A 9,899-nucleotide genomic window follows, 5' to 3' on the forward strand; every position below is an offset into this window, starting at 1 on the left:
AAACACTACAAGAAAATTATCGGATACCGTAAGATTTATAGCGAATTTTTTTAATTAATTAGCCGGAAATCTGTTTGTCGTCGGATTTAGTGACGAAATAAATCCGACGGTATAAACTTCGCCGGTAATTATTTATCGACAAATTTTTTCGTCTGCCACTAATTACTGACAGATCTAGTGGCAGATACTTTTAATTGGCAAAATTTAGAACTTATTACTGTCGAATTTATCCAAGGAGTTAGAAGAATAAACGCTTCCTTGACTTGGAACTCTAACTCCTAAGGCTCCTGGAAGGTCTTGAACTTTGTAGCATTTGGGACACCCTTTCAAGCGTTTTGAGCACTACCTCAGGCGTGTGAAACACCATTCTTCTTGCTCCCTAGAAGGTGCATGCATTCTTGTTGCTTTATGGCGTGTGGAACGCTTCATTGAGGAAGGTGTTGGGTTTTTTTCTCTCCTTTGTGAGGCCCAAGCCCAATATTTTGGGAGTGTATTCTTGCACCCTAGTGTCACAACCCTAATTCAGATTTTGGAGGTCATTTGAGAGAAAGAGAGTAGCCACCAAAGAGAGAAAGAGAAGGGGAAAAACAGAATTTTCGTTTTTGCCCAAAGCAGTAAATTTCAAATGGCAGTTTCTCAATTGTTTACCGTTGGATCGGCTTGAAAGTTAAATTGTGTGTTCCTATCATCTTGTTCTTCATCCTGGTCGGTGGAGATGTTGATTGAAGATTTGCAGTGAGAGAAATTGGCTTCGCAAGAGAGAAATTAGATTTCCCATTTTTACACAGAGCAGTAATCTTAGAACGGCAGTTCTCATTCTTTCACCGTTGGATCGACGTGAAATTTGGATTGTAGATTATTCACATCTTGTTCTTCATTCTGAACGGTGAAGATTTTAATTGGAGGTCTGCAGAGGGAGAAATTGGCTTCGACAGCAGCTCTATTTTTTTGGGTATATTTCATCTTCTTGTTTCTAATTTGTAAGCTTTGGTGCTTTGATGTTTTGGCTGGTTATATGCACTTTTTTGTATTTTGTTTGAGACTCTCTTGTACCTCATTGATTATAGTGGAGCTATTTCATTAGTCTGGACGACTCGTGGTTTTTACCTCTCACATTGAGGGGGTTTTCCACGTTAAAATCTCGGTGTGTTCTTATTATTGTTTTACTTGCTATATTTGCTTGTTATAGTTGCTGCCATATTATGTTGTGAGTGTTTCTATATTGTTCTTGTGTTGGACATTTGTGTCGTTTTTGCTGCTAGGCTCTTTCATATTGGCATCAGAGCTTGTTGGTATTTTTCTGGGCTTGTGATTTTGTGAACAATGGAAGCTAATACTAATACTAGTAGGATGATCACTCTTAATGGTCCTAATTATAATTTGTGGAAGTCAAAAATGGAAGATTTGCTTTATGTCAAGAATTTTCATCAACCAGTTTTTGGTACAGAGAAGCCTAATGATAAATCTGATGATGATTGGACTTTGTTGCATAGATAAGTCTATAGATATATTAGGCAGTGGGTTGACGATAATGTGTTGAACCATATTATTGGAGAGACACATGCTCGGACTCTTTGGATTAAGCTTGAACAGTTGTATGCTCGAAAAACTGGGAATAACAAGATGTTTTTGATCAAGCAGTTGTTGGCTTTGAAGTATACAGATGGGACATCAATGACAGATCACTTGAATAATTTCCAAGGAATTATGAATCAGTTATCTTCCATGGGTATCAAGTTTGATGAAGAGGTTCAAGGATTGTTACTTCTTGGCTCCTTACCAGACTCGTGGGAAATTCTCAGAATGTCATTGTCCAATTCTGCTCCTGATGGTGTAATCTCTATGGATCTTGCCAAGAGTAGTGTTTTAAATGAAGAGATGAGAAGAAAGTCACAAGGTACATCGACTACACATTCAGATGTTCTTGTTTCTGAGTCTAGGGGGAGAAGCAAAAGTTGAGGTCCTAAAGGTAGAGATCAAAGCAGAAGCAAGTCTCGAGAAAAGTATAAGAATATTGAGTGTCATCATTGTGGTCAAAAGGGACATGTGAAGAAATTTTGTTGGCAGCTAAAGAAGGAGAAAGCCAAGACAAGTAAAGACAAGAGCACAAATAAAGATGATGGTAGCAAGGAAGACAAGGTTAATGTAACTCATAATGATTTTCTTGTTGTTGAGGAGTTTAAATCTGTTAACCTTGTTGATAATAGCACTAGTTAGATGATTGATAGCGGTGCTTCTATTCATATTACATCTAGGAGGGATTTGTTTACGTCTTATACTCCTGGTGATTTTGGTGATGTGAAAATGGCTCATCAAGGTGTTGCAAAATGTGCCGGTGTTGGACAGGTTTGCTTGGAAACCTCCAACGGTACCAAGTTGACTTTGAAGCGTGTGAAGCATGTTCCAGATATTCGGTTGAACTTACTTTCTGTTGGTAAGTTGTGTGATGAAGACTTGGATAGCTTATTCTCTCGTGATAGTTGGAAGCTCAACAAGGGTTCCATGGTTGTTGCTAGAGGTACTCGACACTCTACTCTTTATTTAACTCAAGCAAAGATTGTGAAAGATGTTGTTAATGCTGCTGAGTTTGTTGATGAAACTGATTTATGGCATAAGAGATTATGTCATATGAGTGAGAAGGGCATGAATATGTTATCCAAGAGGAATCTTTTATCTGATTGTAAGGTTGCTTTGCAAAAGTGCAACCATTGCTTTGCTGGAAAATAGAACAGGGTTTCTTTCAAGAACCACCCACCTTCAAGGAAGTCAGAGATACTTGACTTGGTGCATTCTGATGTATGTGGGCCGATGAAGACAAGAACACTTGGATGGTCTATCTATTTTATAACCTTTATTGATGATCATTCTAGGAAATTATGGGTTTACACTTTGAAGATCAAAGATCAAGTTTTGAATGTGTTCAAGCAATTTCAAGCTTCTGTTGAAAGAGAAACTGGGAAGAAGTTGAAATGCATTCGTACTGACAATGGTGGTGAGTACTCAGGTCTATTTGATGCTTATTGTAAAGAGCATGGTATAAGACATCAGAAGACTCCTCCGAAGACTCCTCAGTTGAATGGCTTGGCTGAAAGGATGAACAGAACATTGGTTGAAAGAGTTAGGTGCTTATTGTCACAGTCTGGATTGGCAAAATCCTTTTGGGGGTGAAGTTTTGAGCACTGTTGTTCATGTCTTGAACTGGACACCATGTGTTTCCTTGCAATTTGAAGTGCCAGAGAAGGTATGGTCAGGTAAAGATGTTTCTTATGATCATTTAAGAGTCTTTGGATGTAAAGCTTTTGTTCATATTCCTAAAAATGAGAGATCTAAGCTTGATGTAAAGACTAGGCAATGTATTTTTATTGGCTATGGCATGGATGAGTTTGGTTACAGGTTTTATGATCCTGTTAACAAAAAGGTGATTCGAAGTAGAGATGTTGTCTTTGTTGAAGACCAAACATTGAAGGATGTTGATAATGCGGAGAAGCCAATGGTTCAGCCTAGTGATGATTTTTCTGACTTGGATATTACTCCCTCTATGCCTATGGTAGAAGATGGTAGAGTTGAAGCTCAAAATAATGAGCATGATACAAGTGCATGTGAAGATGGAACAATTGATCCAATACTTCATGAAGTTGGTGATGATGATCAAGATGAACAACCAGCTTTGGAAATTCCTGCAAATGCACTCAGAAGGTCTACAAGAGAGAGGAAGCCTTCGTTAAGGTATTCTCCACATGAGTTTGTTTTGTTGACTGATGGAGGAGAACCTGAATGCTTTGGAGAGGCTGTTGAAGATGAAAGCAAAGCTCAATGGCTTGAAGCTATGCAAGAAGAAATAAAGTCCTTGCTTGAGAATGATACCTATGAGTTAGTGAAGCTACCGAAAGGTATGCGAGTTTTGAAGAACAAATGGGTATTCAGAATCAAGAATGAAGAACACAATTCTAAGCCTCGGTATAAGGCTAGATTGGTTGTTAGAGGTTTTAGCCAGAGAAAAGGTGTTGATTATGAGGAGATATTTTCTCCTGTTGTGAGGATGTCATCCATTCGTGCTGTGCTTGGATTAGCAGCGTCTCTTGATTTGGAGATTGAACAAATGGATGTGAAGACAACTTTTCTTCATGGTGATTTAGATAAGGAGATCTACATGGAGCAACTGGAGGGCTTTGTTGTTAAAGGAAAGGAAGATTTTGTGTGCAAGCTTAAGAAGAGTCTTTATAGGTTGAAGCAAGCTCCAAGACAGTGGTACAAGAAGTTTGAATCTGTTATGGGGAAGCATGGTTACTGTAAGACAACTTCAGATCATTGTGTATTTGTGCAAAAATTTTCTGATGATGATTTTATCATTCTTTTGCTTTATGTGGATGATATTTTGATTGTGGGCAAGAATGCTTTGAGGATTAATGAGTTGAAGAAACAATTGAGCAAGTTCTTTGCTATGAAGGACTTGGGTCCTGCCAAACAAATTTTGGGCATGACTATTACTCGTTATAGAGATTCCAAGAAGCTTTATTTGTCACAGGAGAAGTACATAAAGAAGGTGCTTCAAAGGTTTGGCATGAATGATGCCAGATGTGTTGTTAGTTCTTTTGCTCCTCATTTTAAGTTGAGTACCAAGCAGTGTCCAACCACTGATGAGGAGAAATAAGCAATGGATGAAATTTCTTATGCCTCAGCTGTTGGAAGCTTGATGTATGCTATGATATGTACTAGACCAGACATTGCTCATGCGGTTGGTACTGTGAGTCGTTTTCTCTCTAATCCAGGTAAAGAACATTGGAATGCTGTTAAATGGATTATGAGATATCTCAAAGGTACAACTAACTTGAGTTTGAGTTTTGGTGGTGAGAAACCTTTGCTAGTTGGCTTTACTGATGCAGACATGGCAGGAGATATTGATTCTCGAAAGTCTACTTCAGGTTATTTGGTCAAGTTTGCAGGGAGAGCTATTTCATGGCAGTCAAGGCTACAAAAGTGTGTTGCACTTTCTACCACAGAGGCAGAGTTTATTGCAGCAACTGAAACATGTAAAGAGTTATTGTGGATGAAGAAGTTTCTTGCAGCACTTGGTTTCAAGCAAGACCGTTATGTGTTGTTGTGTGATAGCCAAAGTGCTATTCATCTTGCCAAGAATTTTACTTTTCATCCAAGATCTAAACATATTGATGTTAGGTATCACTGGATACGGGATGTGTTAGATTCAAAGTTGTTGGAACTTGAGAAAGTTCACACTGATGACAATAGTGCTGATATGATGACAAAAGCATTGTCAAGAGAAAAGTTTGAAACATGTTGTTTGATTGCCGGAATGGCGAGAGCCTCCACCTAGTCGAGAAGGGGGCGATTTATTGGGTTTTTTTCTCTCCTTTGTGAGGCCCAAGCCCAATATTTTGGGGGTGTATTCTTGCACCCTAGTGTCACAACCCTAATTCATATTTTGGAGGTCATTTGAGAGAAAGAGAGTAGCCACCAAAGAGAGAAAGAGAAGGGGAAAAACAGAATTTCCGTTTTTGCCTAAAGCAGTAAATTTCAAATGGCTATTTTTTAGTTGTTCACCGTTGGATCAGCTTGAAAGTTAAACTGTGTTTCTATCATCTTGTTCTTCATCTTGGTCGGTGGAGATGTGGATTGGAGATTTGCAGTGAGAGAAATTAGGTTTCCCATTTTTACACAGAGCAGCAATCTTGGAACGGCAGTTCTCATTCTTTCACCGTTGGATCGACGTGAAATTTGGAATGTAGATTCTTCACATCTTGTTCTTCATTCTGAATGGTGAAGATTTTAATTGGAAGTCTTCAGAGGAAGAAATTGGCTTCGACAGCAGCTTTATTTTTTTGGGTATATTTCATCTTCTTATTTCTAATTTGTAAGCTTTGGTGCTTTGATGTTTTGGCTGGTTATATGCACTTTTTTGTGCTTTGTTTGAGACTCTCTTGTACCTCATTTGATTATAGTAGAGCTATTTCATTGGTCTGGATGACTCGTGGTTTTTACCTCTTACATTGAGGGGATTTTCCACGTTAAAATCTCGGTGTGTTCTTATTATTGCTTTACTTGCTATATTTGCTTGTTATAGTTGCTGCCATATTGTGTTGTGAGTGTTTTCATATTGTTCTTGTGTTGGACATTTGTATCGTTTTCGCTGCTAGACTCTTTCAAAAGGTAGTGAAGGCGTTTAGAAGACAAACGCCCCTTCATCTTGGCGTGCCAAACTCCCACTCTTGAAAAGGCTCCTGAGAGGTGCTGGTGCAAGGCATTTTGGACACCATTGAAGGCATGTAGAATGCCCACTCAATGGACTTCTTGGAAGCTCTCCACTTCAGCGTTTTGAACGCTAGATAGGGTGTGTGAAACTCTTGCTTAATGGCTTTTTTTTAACACCCTACCACACAGAGTTTTACGCTTAAGTCGTAAAATAAAAATAGAGGTGGTTCGGTATCACGACCTCTAAAATAAAATATATATACATAGTAATAGTTGAAAGGAATTTAATAGTCAAGGAGTCTTGAAGGAAAGTTTAAACAAAAATCACAAAACGAAAAGCGTAACGCTCACGTAAATGAAAACTTACATACGAAGAAAAGTAACAACACAAAAATATAATAAGAGCAGATGGTCAAAAGATGCATATCATCAAACTCCTGACTCGACCTGCGAAGTTAAGGCCGGCCGGAAAATATTTACATAAATATATATGTACATGTATAACCTAGTAAACCCAAAATACATAAACATACACTTAGTTCTCCACTAAAAGCCTCTAAGAGGATCAGATTCAATATATATATATATATATAGACATATATACACATAGAAAAATATCAAAATAAACCAGCATTCTAACTTCACTTGCTGAGTAAATCCAGACGCCTAACGAGGTGCCTCTCAACCTGCATATGAAAACCACAAATATATCTATGGTCTGGTTCTCAGCATGGTAATAGTGTCCATATACATAATAAATAAGGTCTCGGAAAAGTCAGAGGCGATCCTAGAACTTCGACACTCAGATTTAAAACTTATAACTATAATTGAAAACTATAAGTAAGGTAAGTTATCTAAGGCTCTTAAAATTTAACTTAATCCTAACTTGATCCCTCACTTTTTCCTTTCCTCTAATCCTCCAAAACTCTGGTGGAACTGTCCTCGTCACTCCTCAGCCAGACAAGGGGCCTCTCAGTTGCACAGACACACAATACAAGCAAAAAAAAATACAGATAGAATATAGTTACAGCAGGTAGAACATATAGCAAATAAGCATAATTAATCAAATAGGCAAATCCAAGAATGCACACTCAAAAAAAATTAAACAAATGCATATGATGTATGCCTGCCCTATGGCCGATGAGTCTCATCTGTCGGTTATAAAGTCAAACCCAATATGTCCGGTAGCTAACCCTGGACAGAACATCAAACACTGAGCAAGTGGGACAACACTGCAACCCTTGCATCTTACCCGCGTACTCGGAGCAGAGGATAACGTCACCCTGCCTCTTACCCAGCCAGGTGGTGTTACAGTTCTCAACTCGGAGCAAGCAGCGACAGAACTCAACCCTTGTATCTTACCCAGAGTCTCAAACTCTCTTGGAACAAGTGGATAACACCACTGCATCTTACCTGGCTTATTAACTCTTACCTGGAGCAAGTAGATAAGACCACTGCATCCTATTCGGAGTCATATACCTGGAACGAGTGAACAATGCCACCGCCTCTTACCCGGTCACATATACCTCATTACCATTCAATTCATTCACTCAATCAATTATAATTCATCAGTATCCTTAATATTGCATTATTCTCAAATTGCCTTATTCATTACTTTCATCATCTCATTAAATCAAATATCCCCTTCTTCAACACTTCTGACACCAATTCTATCTTCTTTCACTCACTAACCTCACTCCATAACCCAAAACTTTAACTGTTAAACCTTAAACAAAGTTTTTAGAAGTTTTGAAAATCAGAAGAATGATTGATAACTCAAAAATAGTGATTTCGGAGGTTTAGAAGCTTGCCGGGAAGGTCAAACAGTAAAAAATAGAATTTTGTGTAAAACAGGGTGTTATGCGTACGCATCATTGCTGTGCTTACGCATGCAACAGAGTGACCTTTCCTTGCTGTGCGTACGCATCACTGTGTGCTTACGCACACTTGCAAAATCCTCAGGGTGTGTGTGCACACACCCCCTCGTGTGTATGCACGAGCCAAAATGCACTCTCTGTTCTGTGCGTACGCACACACACCAGAATTCTTGGTTTTCTGTAATTTAGGAAAATTCAATTTTTGGTACATAACTTCTGACATCCATAATTTCCTCTACAAAATTAAATTTTCCACAAACTTTATACCATTGTAAAGCTCTTGAAATTATCTTTAATTTAAAATAAATTTCATTCAAATCCAGAATTCGAGGCTCAAGTTATGGTCCACCGAAGTTTGTTAAAAATTCATTTTTTACCAAAAGAATTCAAAACCTCTATTTTTACAATTTTCATTTCAAAGCTAAAGTTTTCAAGTTCCAATTCAAACCTACCATTATCCAAAACATACCTAAACACTTCTCACTTATTCCATGACCCACCAATACACAATTTCATCAAGTTCAACCTCAACAATTCATAATCAATACAACTCTATACTCAATCACCAATGTATCACCATTATTCATCAAAATCATCATTTCATCAACCATCAACCACAAGCATCAATCATCAATCCATTCTCAAAGTTTATGATAAATTAAGGTTATGCTCTTCGTTATGCTCATATAAAATTTTCATCAATCCATGCTCATATAAAATTTTCATAACCTTAATGATAAATTAGAACTTACTTTGCTGGATTGTGAAAATTTAATAATTTAAAGTTAATGCAATCAGTAACGTGTTTCATTATTTCTACTTCATTAAACTATAAAATTTAATTTTCTAATTTCTTTAAACACCAGTTCTATGGTTAGCTTTTTTCTTCGCGACAAAGAATGGTGATTTGAACCCTCAGACCCAACGTTCACTATAGACTATTATATATCATTGATAAGCTCTAGAAGTTGGCTTTCTAATGCCACTAAAACCGCTTCATTTAGACCCCTATAAATCAAGTTATTCTTGTTGGAGTATGAAGGGGCTAGGGTTACAAATTCTCTTCAAACTTCTCTGGGCTTGTTTCCAACACTTGCTTCCTCTTGTATGCCACCTTTCTTGCTTCTCCCAAAAGCTTATTTGATTGTGCTTCTCCTCTTTTATTCTTACCTAAAATCTTTCAAAAATTTTCTACATATATCTAAGCACAAAGCAACTCCAAGAAACATTGATTAAAGCACAAAAATCTCAATCAAAATAGGAAATCACTAACTTTATTCAAAGAAAGCAACTCCACAAAATATTGATTAAAAGCTTGAGAATATTAATAAAAACAAGGAGATCACTTACTTTATTTAAATAAATAATAACTAAAAATAGCTAAAGATGCTCATGTACTAGCACTTGAAAGCTTTATGCACTAGAACTCATGCATTGGCACTTGAAAGCCTCATGCCACAATTATTCAAAAAAAAAAAAAGAAGAAGAAGCAATTCAATCATTTTAGTGTGCTTAAGATACTCTAAAAAAGACTTGTAAGTTAAAACAACAAACAAACAAAAAGGAGCATAAAAACACTCAAGTAATAACCGAGTAATTGTGAAGTGGTCGACGAATGGGAATTGATTGATGTACAAGTGAACTCAATGAACCAAACGAAATATGAAAGTTAAACATCAATCAATAACACATTTTGAACTTTGATCGAGTTGCCCGTTTAACAAAAATTGTATAAATATGGCTGCTATATAGCTTAGGAAAAGAAAGAAATGGTTTGACTCAAGAACATAACAAACACATTTTCATAATGGTTGA

Source organism: Arachis ipaensis, chromosome B05 (genome assembly GCF_000816755.2).
Source record: "Arachis ipaensis cultivar K30076 chromosome B05, Araip1.1, whole genome shotgun sequence".
In the NCBI taxonomy this organism is placed as follows: domain Eukaryota; kingdom Viridiplantae; phylum Streptophyta; class Magnoliopsida; order Fabales; family Fabaceae; genus Arachis; species Arachis ipaensis.